The 22160-nt window shown below is 45.0% G+C and overlaps 1 long non-coding RNA gene across 1 annotated transcript; it reads left to right on the top strand.

Moving 5' to 3' along the window:
* The first annotated feature begins 1331 nt into the window (after nt 1–1331).
* LOC140620559 (uncharacterized) lies at nt 1332–20885 on the top strand. The gene is made up of 4 exons (XR_012020316.1): nt 1332–1559; nt 13321–13476; nt 18347–18427; nt 18993–20885. It is a non-coding gene; the product is annotated as an uncharacterized lncRNA (long non-coding RNA).
* Nucleotides 20886–22160: the final 1275 nt, after the last annotated feature.

Raw genomic sequence — 22160 nt, 5'->3', positions numbered from 1 at the left:
CTGACATGTTCTCCTTAGGTTCAAGTTCATCGCATCAAAATTGGGAAATTGTCCCTAGAAAGGGAGGAGGGGTGGTTACAAGTTCTTATCTTGTTTCTTCCAACATAACACCTAAGACCATTTGCATTTCATTTCCCATCTCCTATCTTGGGCTATAGGGGTGCATGGGTTCTCCAGCTTTCCTGGTTCTCATACCATATAGCACCTTGCTTCCCAGTCCAGCTGATTGGTCACATGATAGGTGCTATTTATTGTGATGGGTGATGTTTATTGAGTACTGGCGATGTTCCAGGCACTGTGATAAATGCTATACACACATTTCTCATTCTCACATCTGTCCCTTGAGGGAGCTGTCCATATAACCCTCACTCTAAGGAAAGGGATGGGAGGTTTAGAGGATGAAACAGCTGTGGTTACAGGGTTGGGAAATGGCACAGTTGAGACTTGAATTCAGGATGGTTTGATCTCATCCCATGCTTAATTATTCATTGTATTGCTCTGTTTCTACACATCTCCCCTCAGCCCAGCCTCTTTGTCCCTAACTGGCCATATTAGCCACGTAAAGCACAAAACTCAGGTCATAGGAAACCAGTTTCCTCTGGTACTTACTGCTCACATTTCTGCCAGTGAACAATATAGTATTAACTTTAACCTCTGTCTCAAAGACCATCCCCTACATCCCTACGCCCCCCACATACTCACTCCTTTCCCCACCCTGGCAGCCTTCAATCAAGTAGTTTCCGGCACCATCTCTGTGCACCACACTGTCCCAGGGATCCTGCAAGATATGTGAGAACAATTTGTAACATAAAGAGGCCTTCAAGATACTTAATCAAGTCATCCATTGTACAGAGGAAGACTGCATCCCAGAAGGGGCAGGGCCTCACCAAAGGCACGTGGTCAGTTGCCACAACGGACCATGTCATGACCTGGTCAGTGCCAGGACTAGAACCTAGCTAGAACAGATTTCCAGGCCTATCTGTTGAAATTCAGGAAGCAGATGTCATAGTCAGGCTAGTAATTAGGGAGAATTCAATGAGGGGACTGTTTACCAAGCAGTGGGTTGGGTTAAAGGACACCGACAAGGATGGTGAAGGACCCCAAGGTTAGTAAGAGTGGGACGCTATTTTCACACCTGTGCTGAAGGGCTCAAGGTTCCAGTTCTGGACACAGGAGAGAGCTATAGTGAAGGAAGGTGCCTGACAGGAGCTGTGGCCTTGTGGAGAGGAATACAGCCACCAGCCAAGCCATGACCCATCAAGGAGGTTGCTGGGGAAATCGATACACTGACCTCTCTCCCCTTTCACCTTCTGATCTCCTGTTAGCACCTCCATTGACTGAAACCACCTGGAAGCCAGCTACCAGGGAAACTTTGTTGATGCAGCTCATGGAGTTCAGTCTCCCATGACAGAGAATACAGCAGAGAAGGAATTTGGAGGGGCAAATGATGAGTAGCCAGCATGTCATACTAATAATGCTTGTGCCTCCTCTGCTCCAGAAGACAGTGTCTTGACTCTTCAGAAGTTCCTATGTCCGGATGGAGGGACAGATGTCAACAGGTAACCAAAGCCCAAGACTGAAATGCCAATATGGAGCACAGTAGAGGGGATGTGCGTCTGCCCCAGGAATGCTGGTGGAGTTCTCAGGAAGCTACCTCCTTAGATCAGGCTTGTTGCTCTCTTCACCTGTGGGGAGAGAAAAGGGATACCCTCAGCGCAATTGAAGTAAACAGGCATTTATTGAGTGCATACTCTTGGTCAGGTTGGACTGCTAGAGATGTATTAACTCATCACTGCCTTTGCAAAATTCAAAATCTGATGAGCAAGGCAGATAGGTGACCCACACAAACATCAATTTCCTGCACTGGGGATGGGGAGGAAAACTCACTTCCTGACTCACCAGCCCCCAAGGTGAGACATCCTCCTCCTGGCCCCCTCATGGTGCTGGGTGTGTACCTGAGCTTGGCCAGGCTTTGATGTAGGACTGTTGGAGAGCTCTGCCTTCTGTTCTCATGCTCTAATCAAAAAAGAGAGTCTTGATGTGTGGTCCTTATGTGAATGATCATGGTCTAGGGGAATTTGCCAGGGTAGACACTTTCCAGTTTGTTCTGCATATATTATACAGCAGAAGCTCCCAAGGCTCAGACACCTTTGTCTCTGACAGTGTGACAAATGTGCATAAGTCACAGAGAAGATCCCCGAATGTCTTAGGAGCATGCACTGGAGGTTTGTGGCTCTTTTCCTCTTGGGGGGTGCGTGAGAGGACACTTTTAAAACCCCAAACCTGTGTTGATGATATAGTAATGAAAATAGCTAAAATTGGTTGAGCTCCTTCATGTGCCACTGACTTTGTTAAGTGTTATCTGGGTGCATTCTTACCAAAGCCATATGAAGTAGGTACTAGGAGGAAGGTGGATCTTGAAGGCTTAGGCCAACATCACACAGCTTATACATGGCAGAGCCAGAGTGCTGCTCGACCCCGTCTGCCAGTGAAATGTTACCTGGATGTTACCTTTTACCTGGTGCTAAAAGTGGTGTTGGCTCTCAGATGTGCATCATTCACTGCTCATAGGATCTAAACCTCTTGTTTACACATGTGATGGACTCACTGATCCTTCCTACCCAGGCTCTCTTTTGATGTGTATAGAACGTATGGGAAGGCTGAGCAGACCTCTGGAGGGCAACCCAACTCAAATAAGCCCCCTGAGAAGCAAATAAGGTGGAAGCAGTCAGGAGACCAAGGATGTTACGAAACTTGGCTGCCCAAGCTTCCGTCCCCTCACACTATGAACCATAAGCAAGAATCAGAGGGCAAGCAGGGTTGATATCAGATGCAATGGGTGAGAAGATAATCATCTTTCAAAGTACAGATGCCCTTCCTTGAAACATGACCTCATCACTCTTTCCTTTCCATCTGACCTGCTTGGGCAAGGAAGCAGGATGTGCCAACCAACCCTCTGGTTTACATCCTTCTCTTCTGGGTGTGGTGTCCCCCGGGAAATGACCAAGTCTATTGACCAGGGATCCATTCAGTCCCTTTTAGGGTGTATCTGGTCTTCACAACAACCTGGTATGGAGAGGAGCTCATCATCCCTGGTTTAGAGATGAGGAAGCTGAGACTCAGAGATGTCGAATCACCTATTCAAAATCACCTAAATGAGTCCTGTGGTTTATTTTGCAAACTTCTGTTGAGTGCTGGTAACTCCAGGTCCTGTGTTAGGGGACTAGGATTCAGAGATGAGCCGGCCCTGGTCTCAACCCTGTCCTCCAGGGAGCCTGGGTGCAGAGGGCAGTGTTGGCACATTTTCCAGTCTCCTACCTCTGTCTTCAGTCAAACCATTTCCTGAGTACCAACTTTGTGGGAGGTGAGGGGCAGCTATTCAACTGCATCATTCCTGCTCTCCACGAGCTTCCAGTTTCCTGAGAGCGGAGAATTATGTGTGAACTAGTAACCAATGCCATTAGGCCAGTTCAGTGCTACTTAAAAAATTTAAGAAGAGGTCAGACAGCTCCTGCCTGTGGGTGGTCTTTAGAGGCGTCAGAAAGAAGGTGGGATTTAAGCTGCTTTCTGTAGGAAGAATGGTCCACGTTCAGGTAGAGGGGCCATTAGACAGCACTTTAAGGAGGGATGTCCTAACAGCTTAGAGGCAGGAATGCAGGGAACTTGTTCTGGAGATGGGGAGGCCAGCCTGGCACAGCTGAGGACAAGAGAGGAGGGTGGCAAGGGTCTTTGTACAGGAGAAAAGGGAGATGTGCTGGGTTACAGAAGGAAGTTCTCAAGTTGGGTCCTGTAGTGGGGAGAGAGGAGACTGGAATGGCAGCTCTTGAGGGATGGTCCTGTTCTCTAGGTTCCTAGGCTTAGCACTAGTGTCCTCTGTCTTCTAGGCCAGATGTCCTCTGGACTCGGCTTCAAGCTATGTTATCCTGGGGGTTCTAGTGGACTCTCGTAGTCTTCAGGGTATCCCCAACTCTCCTGGTGATGGGGGAAGGATACTCAGGATCTGGGTTGGGCAGCATGAATACATATCCAGGGCCCATGTGATCCAGCCCCTGCTGACCTCCCTGACTCTTTGTTCCACCCCAACCATGGCTCATGTCACTAAGACTTCACCACACTGGCTTTCTGTCTATCCATCTAGCAGACTGAGCTCTTCCTGAAACATGGCCTTTGCACTTGCTGTTTCCTCTACCTGGAATGCTTTTTTTCTAGCCAGGCACATGTCTGGCTTATTCTGATCCTTCTGTTTTGGCTTTGGGTATCACCTCTCAGAGTGGCCTTCCCTGACCTCTCCATCTAAAGTAGGTCTCTCCCAACATTCCACTTACTCTGTTACATCGCACTCTTGTTCCTTACCTTGATAGTACTTACTACCTGCTATAATTTTCCCACTTAGCAATAAGTTTATTCCCTCTAGAGTATAAGACCTGTGAGGGCATGGATCTGTTCTATCTTGTTTCCCTCCCAGAACGTGCCTGACATAGTAGATGCTCAATTAACATTTATTGAATGGATGAATGAGCCCTACTTCTCCCCAGTTTCCTCTGAACATGCTCAGAAAGTACAAAGCGTGGACTGGGCTTGGGATGTCTGTGGACCTCCTGGAATTATGAGCAAGCTTCTATATTGTATTCTCTCCCCTGAGAAGTAGGTTGGTGGTAATCATTAGGGTTCTTCACCAAATACTTCTGGCTCTCCATCTTCTGGGCAAAGGGTAGAATTACACTTCCTTGGCCCCTTTGAAATGAGGCACTGCATGGGAACTTGTTTTGGTTTCTGAAATATGAGAAGTGTCATATGTCACTTTGGAGCAGATGTTGTCAGAGCCAATGTGTGATTCATCATGTGCCTGTCCTCCAACATGATGAATATGTACTTGTATATTGAGATGGAGGGTCTATCATCAGGGTCTTTGAATGACTACAATAAGCCCCGCTGACCCATAGTGGGCATGTAGCAGGAGTATGAAGTAAACTTTGGTTGTGTTAAGCCATGGAGCTTTGGGACTTTTAGTTATCACAGCACAGTCTAGCCATGGCTGGTAAAGAACCTTTCATTTTTATTAGGTTCTCAGAGGGGAATATTGGCCAAACAAGGTCAAGAAACACTGGCTCAGGGGTCAGCTAGAAAGATGTAGAAGTACAGGGAAGGCGAAACTCATATTTGTTACATGCCTCATTCTGTGCCAGACACTTCACTGGGTGCTTCACAGATATGATGATGTTTAGTCTCTACCTTGTTTGGTAGCTAATGTGAGCCCCATTTTAGACATGAAACTGAGGATCCAGGAATTCAGGGCATTGCTACTCAAAGTGTGGTCTGCAGACCAGTAGCATTAGTATCGCCTGAGAGCTTGCTAAAACTGCAGAATTTCAGGCCCTTGCCCAGTCCTGCTCCATTAAAACCTATGTTTCCAGGTGATTCGTGTGCACATTAACGTTGAAGACACATGGATTTGGGGGACTTGCCTGGCATTATCTAGCTAGCTTATGGCAGATATGAATAAGGGACCCAGGAAGTCATCATTCAAGAAATGAGAGTGGTTCTTCCCTCAACCCCTCACATGAGGTGAAGACAGGGATGTGCAGCACGTGGGTCAGGCATCTGAATCTCTCTCCCAGCCTGTGTTCATTGGCTTCACATCTTCAACCAGTTAGAGTGGTTGATAGTAATGAAAGCCATTTACTGACTTAGAAAACCATCCAGAACGTGTGTCCAGGGCTGACGGGTGTGTGTTCCTTCCAGCTTGGTGGATCACAGAGTGAACACTGGTGGTAGGCTGGGGTGGGGTCAGGCGCAGCATCCATGCTGGGGAAGTCTCACTTCCTGTACATGTGATATGGCTAGAGAGCTGGAACAGCTCTTTGATAATGGCAGCTGCATGTCTTGGTGCTTCTATGGATGGCAGTGTTGGGTCCTCTTGGCTTTGAGCTTGGTGCCTGCCTGGACCATGAAGTTCCCTGACTCCCTGGAACCGAATTCTCCGGAAGGTCTCTCACCCAGTGCCTGGGTGTGTGCTGATGGCCTGAATACAATCTTGGTAGCCTGTCATTCCTGGCTCTGTCTTCAGGGGCTGGGCAATGCTGCTCTGTTATGACATCTAGATGAGGAAGTGACCAGGAAACGGTGCTTGGAGAAAGACTGCACTCCCTGGGCACATGACCAGGGCAGGGCATCTGGGAGAGGCAGATTCCTGTGGCCTGTGGCCCCTGGCACTGTTATCAGTTGGTGGCCTTCATCTCCAAGGAGCCACAGTAGAGTTGCTGAGGAAATCAGATCTCTTGGGCCGAGGAACCAAATTCGGCTTCTCTGCACTGGAATGACTAGACTGCCCTCCGCTCTTCTCTCTCCAGATATCTAGATTTTCTGTAAAAAAAGGTGCAACTTCCTCTCCCTTGGTTAAGATCTGGTTACCTATTCAGCGAAGAGAGGAATTTCATATCACAGGGGGGATTGATTAATTCAACAAATACATATCGCGTGCCTGCTGAGTGCCCAACTGGGAGTACAAACAGTAACAAAGGCTCTTCTGATCTGGTTGGGCGCTGGACTGGTTCAGGTATAAAGAAGAAAACAATGGTGCCTTGTCTTGCGCTGCACGCAGTCCAGGCAGGTAGGGTTTCACGTCTCTGTGATGTGGACGATCGAGGTGCAGGAAGAACATTCCCTACACCCACAGGAGTGCGATGGCAGCGCAGGCCAGTGGCTCAGACCTGCATCCTGGTTCTGGCTCTACCATTTGCTCCCTCAGAGCATCATCCGTCAGATCCAGAGAGCTGTAGTACCTGGCGGGGAGGAGGAGGGACAGCTCTGCTTGACCAGGGCCTTCCTATCAGCTGACTGTCGGGCTAAGGCACAGGGATTACTGGAAGCTTGCATCAGCTGGTGCTTGGGGGATGTTAGGTGGAGAAGGGGCATTAGCACTGGAGGATCTCACTGATGAGCTGGGGACTGCGCTGTTCAAGGCCCCAGAGCCAGTGGGTGGCAGGGCTGGCTCCAGCTCCCACGCCTCTGGTCTCTTTCCTGTGCTGACTGGGCACTTGCCCCATTTTCCCAAGCTGGGCTCATTTTTCTTTTTTCTTTTTCTTTTTTTTTTTTGTTCTGATATGGAAATGTGGCTGCAGAGGGGCTGAATGTAGCAGGGAGGCTCATGCGGGAGCACCGCCAGCTCCCTTCCCATAGATAAATGGAGCTGGACCTCCATTTGGCAATCGGCAGAAAAACAAATTAAAACAGAGAAGCTCTCATCTTCTTTCCCCGTCACCCCACTCTGACAGATTTATTTTGGAAAGCGACAGGAGGCTAATGGAATCACTTAATTTCCCTGATAATAAATTACCCCCAAGTGCAATAATTAAACGTTTCACAATAAACAGTTTTCCTTCTGCACCGTCTCCCTCATAGGCTTCTCCTGCTTCCACAGCCGCCTCCTTCCCCTTCCCCCTCCTGACCCCTGATCTGTCCTGAGCCCGGAGTGAGTGGGCCTGGCCTCTCTGGTGAAGCATGTTTTCATTTCCAAGCTTGGGGCTCCTGCCCAGGTGACAGAGGTTGAAGGCGGGCCCCACAGGACTGTGGGAAAGAAGAGACAGTGTAACGAGTCAGTCAGTCAGATCAGAGTTTGAGTCCTGGCCCTGCCACTTCCCAGCTGTGGGACTTGTGGAAGTCCCTTAATTTCCTTTGGCTCCCTTTGCTTCCTTTGAGGATGGGGATGATACCGCTCAGCCCACAGGGTATTTGTGAGGCTTGGGGCTGTGCCTGGCACATAGTAGGCCTTCAACAGATAGGGCTGCTGTGTTGTTTTTAAATTGATATTGTGAGTCTAATCCTTTTTAACATGCACTGCTCTGAACTGTCGAAAGGGAGAGAGAAAGAGAGAGGACAGATGGAAGGAAAAGGTGTGAGCTGAGGCAGGTGCCCTCAGACCATCGCAGGCTTGAGGAGTGGCCGTGGCTTTGTCAAATGGTGCTCAGACCCTTATATAATCATGTGCTCCACAGCCAACGGACTGCACATTTGCCAATCTTTCTAGCCAGATGTCTGAGGCTTTACAGCACTCAGTGAGGGGCCAGCTGGAATTTAGAGACCCGTGTCTATTCCCCAGTAGCTTAGAAACTGGGTGCCCGTCTGTGTGTTCGCAGAAGCCTTGGAAGCAGCAATGGCACGTTCCCCTATGACGCATGATTAATGTACAGTCGGCTGTGGAATGCACAGCTGTTGGATATTTTTGAGGCAAATGACTCCAGAAGACGGAGAAAATATTGCAAGGTCTGGCATTGCTGTTACTTATAGACTGCAGGCAAGAGTCAGCCCTCCGGCCTGGGGGGAGGGAACAGGGTGTCTAGTGGTCTTTTCAATGTCAGTGTCCCTGGAAAGGAAGGCCTTGTGAGACATCCGGGCTCTTGGGGTTTCCTCTTGTGTCATCCCACACGGCCTCCTGGGTGTCTGGTCTGTTCAGCTGGGATCCAAGATGGACAAGGCATGAGCCTGACACCCAGTGCCTCCAGCGGCAGGTGTTCACAACTGTTACCATGGACAGAGGCAGGGCAAAGTGCTATCCTAGATTGTGAAGAGGCCTCTACTTCCACCTGAGAAAATGAGGAATGCTTCATGGAGAGTGGTCAAAGGTATTCCATGATTGGAGCCTTTAAAAACTTATTTTTGTAGTGGAGGGGAGCTACAAACTTGCTTTCTTGTACGACCCGCCTACCACATTGTGTCTCAGTCTCATCATTTATACAGAGGAGATAACAGTTTGTGTCACTTGAAAATGCAATGAGATGATGCCCATGCAGCGTACAGTGCATGCGTGCTCCGTATGAACAGGCAGCTGCTCTTATGCTGTCAAGTGGGGTAGTTCAGTCAGCTGAGGGGGCAGTGGGAGGCATGCCCCGAGCCCACCATTGCCTCCAGTCCTCTCCTTCATGCTTCTGACCAAGAATCCCGACCCCTTCTTGCTAGAATTGCTCTTTGGGGATGACTTGGCTTGAGCTCCTTGGAGGGCCAGAGACAGAAGGGACAGGTTGCATGGCTCCTCCTTCTTAGGGAACCCCTATGCCTACCTGCCTCCTTCAAAGATGCTAAACTGTGAGTCCCTTACACCCTTGGACCGAGATCCATTTTGGAGTGCTCATTCTGCTTGGCTTCCTGTTGGTGAAAACGAGGTATCTTTGGGGCCTTGCCCTTGCTCATTTGGGAACAAGTGTTAGTCTGTTTCAGAAGTAAAACTTTTGGGGGCCCCTGGGTGATTCAGTCTGTTTTGTGTCAGACTCTTGAATTCTGCTCAGGTCATGATCTCAAGATCATGGGGGTCACAAGATCGAACCCCATGTCAGCCTTCATGCTCAGGGAGTCTGCTTGATTCTCTCTCTCCCTCTCCCTCTGTCCCTACCTCCACTCACTTGTGCTCTCTCTCTCTCTCTCAAATCAGTAAATGACTCTTAAAAAAAATTAAATCTTTGAGGGGCACCTCGGTGGCTCAGTCAGTTAAGACACTTGATTTCAACTCAGGTCATGATCTGAGGGTTGTGAGATCGAGCCCCATGTGGGGCTCTGTGCTGGACATGAAGCCTGCTTAAGATTCTCTGTCTCCCTCTCCTGCTGTCCCTCCCCTTTTCTAAAAAGAAGATGAAGAAGAAGAAGAAGAAGAAGAAGAAGAAGAAGAAGAAGAAGAAGAAGAAGAAGAAGAAGAAGAAGAAAGAAAAAGAAAGTAAAGCTTTGTGTTAAGGGAGTTTAGCTGAGAACGTGGGGGGTAATCCAATAACCACAAACAGCAAGAATGAAAACTGTGTTGGCCCTGCCCCTGTTCAGGCACCATATGGGATTAACTGGGTGGGAAGGCAGTGTTATTGATTTACCAAGCCCTCGGTTTGGAATGTGGTTCAGGTGAGTAACCTGAGAGTCTGGTATGGCTGGAGCTGAGCCATAATCAGTACAATTTAGAAGTGAACTGGCCCCGAGAGAGAACACGGCCCAAGAATCTCCTTTATAAGGGAGGGGGGGGGCTCCTGCTTACAGTATGGGGGTGAGCTCTGGTAGTTGGTTTTCCTTTTTGTAATGCAAGTGCCTGATTGAAGCTTTGATTGCTAAGGCATCCACTTCAAGGATAGCTATTTGAACAAAAACTGTGCCAGCCACCTGCTAGAGAGCTGGACTGCCTTTCCGCCACCCCCAAGTTTGTATTAGAAGTCTTTGGTTGACTTAGAGAACTGACCACCACCCACCTTTCTTCTTGTGTTTAACTTCTCACTTTTATGTTTTAAATTCACCAATAAAGAGTGAATCTGTGAAACCCAGGTCCTCACCCTTGACCCTAATAAAAGCTGAACCTCAGGCCTATGGGTCCTCTTTCTCTCTGTCTACCCTGTGACCTTGCTGTGTGGCCCCTAGTATGTTGTGTACTTCCCAGGACCCGTGAGTAATAGTGTTGTTTTCCAAAGTTTGCACCTGGTTATTTTTGAGGGCATCTTATAATCATAAAAAGAGTCACAACTGAGGGGCCAGCCACAACACTGTTTGTGGAGAACCCCACCCAGTTGTGTGCTCCCAGGCCTTTCTAGGGGACAGCATCACTATTGGTAGGCTGAGACTAGCCTAAAACAGAGAGGTACCCATAGTTCTCTGCAGATGCTTGAGAGTTCTCTTCTTTTCAGATGCTACCTGCAACGTGCGCCCTGTGTATCCTTGAAAGGAAAAGTATTGTGTAGCTGTGTGTCCCATGATAAACAAATATTTGTTGAGAGAATGGATTTGTATTTGCTCCTTTGATTTAACCTATTGTGTCCAGACAACCTGGTGAAAATGCAAATATGTTTTCCGGGAGAGGCTGTATGCTAAGCTGTGGAGTCTCTATCACCCGTTTCTTGAATTAGTTCTGGTTGCTTAAGTGGATCGGAGAAGCCCCAGCAGGTCATTTCGGGGACTGCATGCAGAAGCCCGACACAGGACTATAGGATAGGGTTGTTTTCATTTAAGGCCCTGCCAGGGAGTCCCAGGCTCCGGAAGGAGAATGGCCTAGTTCCACATTTTGCCAACCCTATTGGCAGGGTTTTGGACAGTCCAGAGGGGGAATTGAAAACTGTGTCCCTTCAGGACCTTCCAAATGCAGGTCTCCAAAAAGGAACTGCAGCTGGCCAGCTTGGGACACTTCCTTCATTGCCAATTTGCCAGCTATTATACTGAAACAATTAAGGAAAAATTGAGAGCTGACCCAAACACCACGCCATAGAAATGCATTCCATATGTATATATAATGTTTTTTTCACTGTGATAAAATATACACAGCATGAAATTCACCATTTTAACCACTTTCAAGTGTGGAATTCAGCAGTATTAAGTACAATGACAATTTTGTGTGACTATCATTTCTATATGCATTAAACACCACCTCCCCCGGACCCCTCCCCCAGCTCCTGGTGACCACCACCCTACTTTCTTCTGTCTTTTTTCCTTTTTAAAGACTTTATTTATCCATCATGAGAGACACAGAGAGAAAGGACAGACATAGGCAGGGGGAGTAGCAGGAGAAGAGGGAGCCTGATGAGGGACTTGATCCTAGGACCCTAGGATCATACCCTGAGCTGAAGGCAGATTATCAACCACGGAGCCACCCAGGTGCCCCCACTCTACTTTCTGTGTATGAATTTGCCTATTCCAGTCACCTCATACAAGTAGAATCATACAGGATCTGTCCTTTTCTTTTATGTATAATGTATTCGAGGTTTGTCCATGTGTAGCATTATATCAGAATTCCCTTTCTTAGGAAGGCTGGCTAATATTTCTTTGTATGTGTCCTTTTGTCTCTCATAAATAATGCTGCTATGAACACTGTTGTGTCAGTATCTGTTTCAGTCTTTGCTTTTAATTCTCCACAAGTGGAATTGCTGGATTATATGGTATTTCTATGTTAAATTTTTTTGAGGAACTGCCATACTGTTTTCCTCAGTTGGCAGCACCATTTTAAAGTCCCAAGAGCGGTGCACAAGGATTCCAGTTCCTCTATATTTCTCCATCTCCTCACCAACGCTTGTTATTCCCCATTTTGTTGTTGTTGATAATTATTCTAATGGGTGCATCCATAAATATATATATTTTAAGTTTCTCTTTTCATGGTCACAAATATCAATGAGAACAAGAGGCAACATATTCTTTGATTTTTATTTATTTTTTATTTTAAAATTTATTTAAAATTTTTATTTTTAAAATATTTTATTTAAATTCAATTTGCCAGCATATAGTATAATACCCAGTGCTCATCCCATCAAGTGCCCTCCTTAGTGCCCATCACCCAGTTACCCCATCCCCCACACTCCTCCCCTTCTGCAACCTTTTGTTTATTTCCCAGTTACAAGTCTCTCCTGGTTTTCTTCCTCTCTAATTTTTCCTCACTCAGTGTCCCTCCTTTCCCTTCTAGTCCCTTTTACTATTTCTTATATTGCACATATGAGTGAAACCATATGATAATTATCTTTCTCCGACTGACTTATTTCACTCAGCATAATACCCTCCAGTTCCATCCACATCGAAGCAAATGGTAGGTATTCATCCTTTCTGATGGCTAAATATATATATCTCACATCTTCTTTATCCTTTCATCTGTCAGGCATTGTGGCTCCTTCCACAGTTTGGCTACTTTAATTTTTGAAAATAGTGGTTGTCTGACTCCAACAAATAAGCAACATATTAATGAAGATGCAGCATGCTTACTAACATATAGCCAGCTGAAGCCAAATATCTTTAATAATGATCATGAATATATGATTAGGCACAAATAGTAAGCAGTTCCCATAAAGGACAGTACTTTGTCAAATTTTATATAGCCAGATAAATGGAGTTTTTCCACATTATTATACCCAGCATCTAGGGTGTGTGTGTGTGTGTTTGATGGTTTTCCCTGATGCTCTCCTTTAGCCCCACCCCTATTTCAGTTGAATAAAGCTGGAGTCAAGGAGTCAATTCTTCACTTTTGTTTTCTACTCTTCCTTCCTCTTCTTATTTTGGATGCTGGTAAAATGGACACAAATAAAATGTTGGGTCCTGAGTTGAGATCTAGCAAAGCTACAGAAATAAGTTCATACTCTACAGATGTCAATGGATCACCATGTCAGGCCTGTGTTAGATACTTTCTTATGTATGGATTTCATGAAATTACCACAACAAGGCAAGGCAAATTATCCTTATTTTGTAGATGGGGAAACTATTTCCCAGAGAGGCAAGTGATTTGCCCAGAGTCACCCAGCTGCTAAGCAGCAGAACTAGGACGTAAACTTGGGGTTTCTGACTGAATGCTTTTCTTCCTTGTAACACCATCTTTTCCTTCATAACTAGGTGGCTGAATCAGAGCAATGTGGACAGTTGATTTCCAAGCTGGCACCACAGGAGAGCTGCCTCACACCATAAATACTCATCATGCTGCAAATATTTACCAGGTGCCTACTGTGTGCCATCTCTGTGGACATAGGCTTATGTGTTCTTGCAAGAGTGGTAAGTCAACCTTTGAATGGTTTTTGTGCTTGTGCTATTATGTAATTAGCGCACTGCCTGCTGAAGGAAGGTAGTTATAGCTGAGACTTGAGAAAGTCTTTTGATTGACATGGTTATTTAGGAGAACAGGGTAAGAAAATCCTCCACAGAGGGTCTTCAGTTTTCTCAGTCACACAGACTGTATTCCTGGGATCTTAATGATTTTGATGATTATGATGACGACAGTGATGATTTAGGAGATACTATTTATCAAGGTCAGACAAAATTCTACCTTAGCTGGGGTGATTTTTTTCACTAGCATTACAAATTATTTTTTAATTTATGTGTGCACTCAGAAATATATACTTGTCACTTGATAGGTGCTGGGTACTTGGGATGTAAAGATGAAAGATGACCAGGATGTTAACCACAGCCCTTGACCACCTTGCTATCCATGACAAAGAGTAGAGGCTAAACATTTAGCACACAATGTAAAGAGGGTTGCAGTATAGAGGTGTACAAAAAGACTGTAGCAACAGGGATGGAATAACAATGACTTCTCTCCACAAAAATCAGTTAAGGCTCTATTGAACAAGGGATATTAGAGCTGGGTATTGAAGGATGAGTAGAAATTTGCACCATGTGGAATTGGAAGATTAGTGTATTAGGTACCAAGACTGGCAATCTGGCCTGAGACTAACTTGATAAGATTTATATAGGGCAGGCTCAGGCATTTGGACTTTTATCTATTGGCAGTAAGGACCCATTGGAGGACGGGTTTTAAAGACTTTATTTTATTTATTTATTTTTAAAGATTTTATTTTTTATTGATTCATGATAGACATAGAGAGAGAGAGAGAGAGAGAGAGAGAGAAGCAGATACACAGGAGGAGGGAGAAGCAGGCTCCATGCCAGGAGCCCGACGTGGGACTCGATCTCGGGACTCCAGGATTGTGCCCTGGGCCAAAGGCAGGCGCCAAACTGCTGAGCCACCCAAGGATCCCCTGGAGGATGGGTTTTAAATGAGCTATTGAAAGCACAGGTTTCCTTTCTGATCCCCATGACCTCGAAACACTTGTCTAGGCTGGCAGGACAACTGGCAAAACTCACATCTCTGAAAATGTGCTCGTAATAAGCATTTTAAAACTATAAAATGACTTCCAAATTACTTACAAGATACTTTTGGAATTTTTAAAAAAATTTTGAGGGATCTTGCAAGTCGTGGTGGTTTTAAAACTCTTTCCAGCCCTTTACCTCATAAGCTTCCCCACCATGTTGATCATGCCTTTTTCTTAGGGATTAATGAGCTCATTGCTGGGACCTGGTTGGCATACAGAATGGCAATAGCTTGGACTTTGTTGAGCACCTTGAACAACGTCTCCTAGCTAGTAAAGAGTGGAGCCAGAATTTAAACCCAGGATGCCTAGCTCCTGAACTCTGCTCTGAACCATGACACTACTTTTCGCCCAACAAAACACCTAAGTTCAGCTCAGTAATCCACAATTTATCAGAAAATCCTGAATTGTGGCAAGAACAGGGATTTGGAGTTAGATCTAAGGTTTAAACCCTGGCTTCATAAGTTTTGAGTACTTAGACCTTTGGCGAGTCACTGTACCTCTCTGTGTCTTAGTTTTCCATTTTTAACATGGAGTTAGGATTTACCTTGTGGTAATATTGGAATAATTGGAAACAGTATGCAGAGAACACATAGAGCAGGACCTGGTTCATAACAGCTGCATAGTAAATGAAGCTGATTAACAACAGCAGCAACAACAACAATGTTGTAATTACAATGAGTTATAACGAGTTGCTTCTGTACAGTAGAGATCTTTCCCTAAACTCAGACTTCAGAATATTAGGCAAGTATTTCTGTGACAATGGTCATTGGGAATGATGGTAAACCCTTCTTTTTCACAGAAAATCAGGGCATAGGTATAGTAGAGTATAATGTAGTCTATATAGGACAGGGATAGTGTAATATAGTATATATAGTATGAGAAACTCCAGCCCATGTCCACCAAACCCATGTACTTGGTTTTCTGCTGTATGCAAAGTGTAAACGAGCAGGAGGTGGTGGGCTTTCCTCCCTGGAGAAGGAGGCAGTCTCCCTTACAATGGCTCTCTCCCCGCTCTCACCCCTCTCCTGTCCTTAGATGCTTGCTTCAGAAGTGCTGGAAAAAAATGAAAGTTCCCTGCAAGCACTTGAGAGCACTCCTAATTCTGGCTAATGAGAGCTGAGAAGACTTGAGGAGAAGGTGGCCTTTGCCAGACCCTGAAGGACAGGAAGGACAGGCAGAGATGCTGGGGAGCAGAGCATAGTCAGGGGGCTGCGGGGGGCATGGGAGACTGAGGGTGGGGACAGCAAGGGGGAGCCCTTGGCAGCTTGGCTGGGGATTGTCGCTCCTCAGAAGGAGGGAGGCAAGTGACCCAGAAGAGACCTGGAGGGAAATGAAGAGAGCAAAGGGGCTGCGATGGGGCCACCTGGCTGAGTCACGGAGACTGGCTGGGGCTCTGGAGATGAGTAATGAGGGCAGCGCGGAGCCAGCTCAGGGGTTTTCAGGATAAACACACAGAGGTGCTTCATAGAGGCCAACAGAACCTGCCCCTAATGCATCCAGGGGACACTAAACGCTTTAGCATATTCTCTGATGAATAATTTCTCCAGCTCTAACCACATTAGGGACACACGGGGCCATGGCTCGATGCTCTGTCTGTCAGATGTCGTTGCCATTTAAGTGAGTGATGCAGAGTGGGTCAACCACAGTGCCTGGGTCTGCGGACGAGGCAGGCAGCCAGGAGAGCTGGCCCCGGAGGTCTTATTTCTTTGGCTCTGTAATCAGATTGGAGGCAGAATGTTTTTCTGTGGCTCCTCCATATAATCTCTCTGTCTTGATACTATTTCCCTCTCTGCCATTCTGCTCCTGGGTCCTGGGGGTCGACATGGTAGACTGCACTCTCTCTTCTTGATGCACTGCCCATGTGGCAGCCCATCCTCAGTTCTGGACCTGGGGGGCTGGAGGAGGGAGGAGAAGGCATGCTGATTAAATTTCCCGAAGGTATGGAGCCTGGAAGCTAAGGTATCCATGACAGAAACAGGAATCAAAAGGACCCCAGCAAACTGGAAGTCAGAGTCCCAGCCAAAATGATGACATTCTGCAGGCATAAATGCAAAACATGGCATTTGGGTTAAAAAATCAACTAGGTAACACCAGGAAAAAAATGTTTCTGGGCTTTATTTTTTATGAAAAATTAAACATGAACACATTGTGTGGTAGAGCTTCTTAAAACACTGAATGTAATCTTAGCTTATGATGCAGAATTTTCCTTGGAGAAAAGAAACTGATATTCATCGCCAAAAAGTTGGAAAATTACACAGAAATGAGAGAGAGAGAAGAGGAGAGAGAGGGAGTTCCATCTTGCATGTTTACCTGTTAACCCATTGAGTTATAACCTATTAATTTTCCTAGGCAAAATAGTTCATATATACACTATGGTACAATTTTTGAAAGAACTTATTTTGAAAAACCTATGTATTTTTTACAACTAATTTTTTTATAACTAAATATATTTTTTACAACTAGATATTGTAAGTCACTTTCAAAGTCATTAAATATTTTTCCACAACACCGTATTTCAGTGTCGCAAAGTATTCTATTTCAGGGATTTACCATGATTTATTTATAAAATTCTCTTTTCCCTCAATTTATGTCTAATACAGCAAATTCTAGGATGAATAGCATTGGAAATACATTTTTATGCACACTCTTGAATATTTCTTTAGTATAAAGTCCTAGAAGTGGAAGTTCTAGGGCTCGAAGGATTATGAACATTTTAAAACGTTTCATTTTTGGGGCAGCCCGGGTGGCTCAGCGGTTTAGCGCCACCTTCAGCTCAGGGCTTGATCTTGGAGACCCGGGATCCAGTCCCAGGCCTGCTTCTCCCTCTGCCTGTTCTCTGTCTCACTCTGTGTCTCTCATGAATAAATAAATAAAATTTATATATAAAAAAAATGTTTCATTAAAAAAAATCTTTGATATGTGTGGCCAAGCCATTCCTTAGGCTGCTGCACCAATGTGTGTGGGTACCTGTCTCCCCACAGGCTCTCTAGTAGTACTGGGTAATAGGATTTTAAAATGTCTTATCGGATTGATGAGTAAAATGTGGCATCTTGTCTTAACTTGTATGTGTTTTGGAGTATTAGTGAGGTTAAGTGTTTTTTCTTTCATATTTGTATATCTTCTTCTGAATTGTCTATTTGCTTCTTTTGCCCATTTTCCCCTTCCTATATTATATATATTTTTGTACTGACTTTAAAGGTTTTTAATATTAAGTCTTATGGCCCTCACTTGCCATCTGGGTTACAAATGTTTCTTTTCAGTTTCTTTCTTGCCTCTGATTTAGTGTTTATAGATTTTGGGTATTCATATTGGCAAAGCCATCAAAAATTTTACTTAATTTTTAATCCGTCAAAAATTTTTGTTTAATTCTCCTTTGGTGTCATGTCTAGAAAAATCTCTTTTGATCTAAGATTGTATGTTTCCCTATATTTTTTCCCAATACATTTTGGGTTTTGTTTTTACATTTAAATCCTCATACTTTACAATGCAGTTACAACTAATATCTAAGTCAGAGGAGGTAAGTTATGGGGAGGCAGATTTTGATTCAATATGTGAATGGAATTTCTAATGATTTGGAGTATAAGAGAAGGGATGGGCAGCTGAGGAAGTAAGCTGATCTTTGCTCCCTCCACCAGGGTTTAAGTATTGCTTGTTGTTTTGTAAGAGCTTAATTGACATTTGCTGGATGAATTGTGGAACAAGAAACCTCCGTGGTGACTTTCAGCACTGCTTCTCTGACTTGGATTCATCTTCAGCCCACTCTTTCTCCATAGGTCACCCCAGAATTGGAGACTGTGGCTGTCAAGGGTGAAGCAGGCAAGAGGACAAAATGGCATGGGGAGAGCTGAAACCAGGTGGTTTTACTTCTCAAATCTCAACTTCCTCATGTTGAGTGGAGAGTTGCAGGGTTCACCACTGTTTGCTGGACACTGAGGGGGAGAGAGAGAAGTAGGGGAGCCAGTTCTGGGCCAAAGGGATTTAAAGCAGGTTGTTGGTGGTGGGGGGAGCAGGTGCCCCCAAGGTCTGAAAGAACAGCATGTATGGCATGGAGGAAGAGGGCTATAGGAATGAGGGTCATTGCTGCCTTGGAATCTTAAAAATAGGCAAATGAGTTTTATGAGTTGAGTCTCAGAGGTTTGCTCCAAGTGGGTCTTCATGAAGGATTCTTCTAAGAAGTTCTTGATTCAGATAAACCAAAGAAATCACCACAAGCATTAAGAACTGCTTCTGTACGTTTTCAAAGGACTCAGTGACTCTGAGGAGAAGAATATATACACACTGGTCAAAATTGTAAGTGAAGGAAATGTGAGTACACAAATGTCTGTACATATACCCACATACAAAACCCATGTACATGTATGTATATACCTGTCTGATGTTTGATTTATTGCTGTTTTTTTTTTTTTTTCCTGGATATAGATCACTTTCCAGGTTGCACCAGGTAAAAGGTAAAAGTAGGGTCTTGATGATGAAGACAGATAAGAATTTCTCTGTCGACCTCATGCGATCTATGAAAATGCCAGCCCCTCTCAAAGTCCTCGCGATCATGTCTGTTCTCTTCTTGGAGACCCAAGGCAGATGCCAACTCTGCTGCTCTGGTTTTCCTGTGTCGAGGGATGCCAACAGCAGCAGCTCTACTTCTAGTTCACTGGCTACTCCTGCCATCTGCCGTCTGCGCCGTGTCCCGCCAACCAGCACCTGCATCTGGGGGCTGTCTCCTCCCAGGGCAACTGAATCTGATCAAGGTCCCAGCATTTTAATGTTAATGCCTTTGTTATTCGCCTGCCAAGACTCAGGTCACCTGAGTCTTTGGGGACTGGGTTGAGAGATGATTTGATGGGCAGCTGTATGCGAAACTTCTTTCTCATCCCAACACTGGCTTACTATGTTAGGGGAGGACTTGGATAGCTTCATGTCTGTTCTCCTTTCCTGGCCTCATTGTTTTTTCAGGCAAAGGCCCCTTGTCCAGATATGCCTAAAATCTAGGATGCACATAGTTAATGGGTCATGCTTACCCACTGAGGACGTATGTGGTAGATTCCCACTCAGGCTACAGAGCTGGCTGCTTTGGTTTGTACGATTTATCAGCTGGGTGATTCTGGTCACCTGGCTTCACCTCTTTTTGTCTTAGTAATCATCTATGAAAGCAGAGGTGCTAATAGTACCGTCTAGCATTGCTATGGAGATTCTCTGGGTTAATGTAAATTAAATGATGAAAGGGTGCCAGGCAGGTAGTATGGAGATAGGTAAGAAAATGTTACTGATTATTAGTGTGACCTCATCTTCATGTTTCTTTGATTTTGCCGGATTGGAAACTTCTAATTGGTATAGACTCCTCATGGACCCCAAAGAGGTTGAAAGAACAAAACAGAGGAAAGCCACTCAAATAATGATTACTATAACATCTGTCTGGGTTTTGAGCTTCTTTGAGGATCAAAAAAAGATGCCTGGCTAGACAAGCTTTCCTTCCTTCTGTCCTGTGTCCTTCCTCAAACATTTTTTTGGGAACAGATTATACCTGCCTAGAGTGAAAGTAGGGTCTTGGGCTGCTGGATGAATGAATCTGTACTTAAGGTGGTTACATGGAGAGGGAACAGCAATCATATATTGAATTAAGTACAACAGTATAGACCTGGTCCATATTCTCTCTGGGCTCCGGTTCTTATAGAGAGGGGATAAAGGGATTTAGGCAATAAAAATTGGGAGAGAAAGAGAAAAAGTAAAGATTCATAGGGTGGGCAGTGGTGTTGGGCATGTAAATTTTGGAGTATGCAGACCTGTCCTTTGTCATTTCTAGTGTGATTTTAAGTATATTGCTTAATCATTTCAAACTCAAAATCTGTATTGTCACTGATTACTTATCTTATGAAATGGGGGTGGGAATTAAAGGAGAGAACTCAGAGGGTAGCCACACAGTAAGTTTTAATTTCTTACCTCCCTCCTGCCATTTCCCCAACAAGATGAAACCCATGTCATAAGTTGCCTGCCCATGACACTGACCTTGGAAGAATTCAGAAGGGATTAAAAGATCATTTTTAAAGAGTTTATCCAGCAACATCCATTCTATAATGTTTTCTCTTATCAATTTTTTTTTTCCTTTTAGAGGATCGGGCTTATCTGCAGCAGGTACAAATGAAATCTGCCAGTGGTAGCTGGATCTAAAGATGGCAGTTTGATCACTTGCTGACTGACTTCTCCTTCTGGCTGTTGGTGTGAAGAAATGGTGTGGGCAATTGATGCATTTTTGTCACTTTCCATCTGTTTACCCCCCTTCCCGTCTCCATTGGTATTTTTGGAAGAATGGTTAAGTATGCCAACCTTTTAAAAAAAGTAATTATTAAATCTTTCTTGTCATCAAGATGCAGTGGGGTTGTGTGTCATTCGTAACTCTTGGCAGCATTTAAATCTGGATTTTAGAAACAAGATGAATTTTCCTCGTGCCCCTACTATTTTTCCTTTTGAGAAAGTTCAGCTTCTGTAGTAGCATAATGCTTACTTCTCAGAGCTTGTTCCAACTTAACCAGTAGCAAAATGATTTTCCCATTTGAATAGCTTTGCTGAGATCCACTAAGCCACACAGCACTGAGTGGTGGCTACCATGAGCTTTGCAAGAATTTCCTTACTTATGAAAAATAGTTTTATTAACTTCTTATCCCCGGGGCCTAAGATGTGGGGCTTTGGCAATAAAGCCCCATTTGAGCCTGCTGGCTGTTTGGGCTGCTGGGTGAATGAAATTGGCTTTTAACACAGCTACCATGGAAAGAAGTAATGACTACCATGTATTGAGTAAGTGCTCACCCTGTGTGAGCAACCGGAGAGGTACTTTAGGTGGCATTGTTTCAGCAAGCACTCCCCCACCCCTATGACAGCTACTGCTTATTGATCACCAACTATTTATGGCATTCTCATTTATTCTTCATATCATCTTATGAGGGGTAGTTGCCTAGTGAGGATGCAAGCGATAGTTAACTTGATTCAGCTTTCGCCAATATCCAATCTAGTGTTACTTGGTGATGAAACTGAAAAAAAGTCTTTGGGATAAATCGTGATAGCTTTAGGCCTGGCAGGATCCAGGTGCTTAAATGATATGATTGGACTCTCTCTCCCTCTCTCTGTCTCTGTCTCTTCTCATACTGCTTTGCCTTCCTTTATATTGGCTTTGTTCTCCCCAGGAACTCTTTATGACATGGCAAAGATGGCCACCAGTAGCTCTAGCTTGTATCCCCACCAGCCTCAACACCCAAGTAGAAAGAATGTGCTTTGCCTCAGTGGGCTACTTTTGCTTGCATTCTCACCTGAACCAGAAATGCGTAGATTAGGTTGATTGGCAAGAGCTAGGTCATGTATGTCCCACACGTGCTTAGGGGGATGCAGTAAGGTCCACCCCATTCATAGCATGGGGATGAGAGTGGGAGGGGGTGGTATTCCCAAAAGAAATCAGGATTCTTTAACCCAAAGAGGACAAAAAATAAGATTCTATTATTGGATCCATTTCATTGATGAAGAGATTGAATGTCAGAGAATTATATAATTTGCTCTGAGATCTTACCACTGGGAAGTAACAGAGCTGGAATTTGAACCCTGACC

The sequence above is a fragment of the Canis lupus genome, chromosome 29 (assembly GCF_048164855.1).
Source record: "Canis lupus baileyi chromosome 29, mCanLup2.hap1, whole genome shotgun sequence".
Lineage (NCBI taxonomy): Eukaryota > Metazoa > Chordata > Mammalia > Carnivora > Canidae > Canis > Canis lupus.
Note: the sequence above shows the minus strand (reverse complement) of the source record. Positions and strands in the feature narration are given on the sequence as shown.